Source organism: Teleopsis dalmanni, chromosome 1, assembly GCF_002237135.1.
Source record: "Teleopsis dalmanni isolate 2A chromosome 1, ASM223713v2, whole genome shotgun sequence".
Classification (NCBI taxonomy): Eukaryota; Metazoa; Arthropoda; class Insecta; order Diptera; family Diopsidae; genus Teleopsis; species Teleopsis dalmanni.
The window spans coordinates 144,823,890-144,824,919 of record NC_051846.1 but is presented as its reverse complement, the minus strand read 5'-3'; positions in this window follow the sequence as shown (position 1 = coordinate 144,824,919).

Here is a 1,030-nt window from a genome sequence, read left to right as displayed (position 1 = left end):
TTTTTTTAACATTTTTTATATATAACCAAATTTTTTGTTTGTATTGTTGTTTCGTGTTTTTTTTTGTTTTTTATTTTCCAAAAGCAAACAAATTATTAATTTAATAAAAAATGTCAATTCATCACAGTTTCTTGTTGTTGATGTTTCATATTGCATTTTTAATATATTTTTATTTAATTTTTCTTCAATTTCTTTTTGCCAATGTGATGTTTTAAATTGAAATCGAGGACTATAGGTTTATGTAGTAAAAAAACTTCAGTTGCATTATGATAAGTCTGATATAATAAGAGGAAGAATTATATGCTAATAATGTTTATAGTTAGAATGCTTACAGGTAGCTATCGAAGAATGAGTATATAAATCATATCTCTAACATAACTTGCTAATATAATGATGTTACTCTCATATTGATATCTTTTTGCTAACTAACCATGTTAGCAGAAAATCACCAATCGACGTAGAAATTGATCTTCTGCAGCATAACGTGAAAATAATCACATTAATTTTTATTGCCTGGTCTCACGAAATATTCATATATCATTATAGAAAAAAGCTCTTCAATTCATCGACTCTCAGTAGGAATAACATCGAAGTGACAAAGTTGAATATAATATCTTTAATGCTTTAATAATAAACCAGCTATTGGTAGGGACATAAAAGCATTAGTTAGAAGTTAAACATCTCATACCCTAAAAAACCTTCTTGAATCAATCTACAATTGATTAAAGGAAATATATATTTTTCATACAAGAGAAAGATCACTTCGATTTAAAAATCTCATACACCTACTCAAGGGTATTATCAAAATATTAATCTTTAATGCTTGATTAAGCCGATTATACATATTTCAGAATAGCAAAAAATTACTTCAAATCAAAAATCCAGGGGTAACAGTAAACAAGGGTGTTTTCAAAACACTAATGTTCAATGCTTAGGTAAGCGGAATAAATTTATTTTATTACAGAGAAAAATCTCTTCAATTATTAAACCGGCTTTTGACCGAAACAATATCAAAGTGGCAGTATCTACG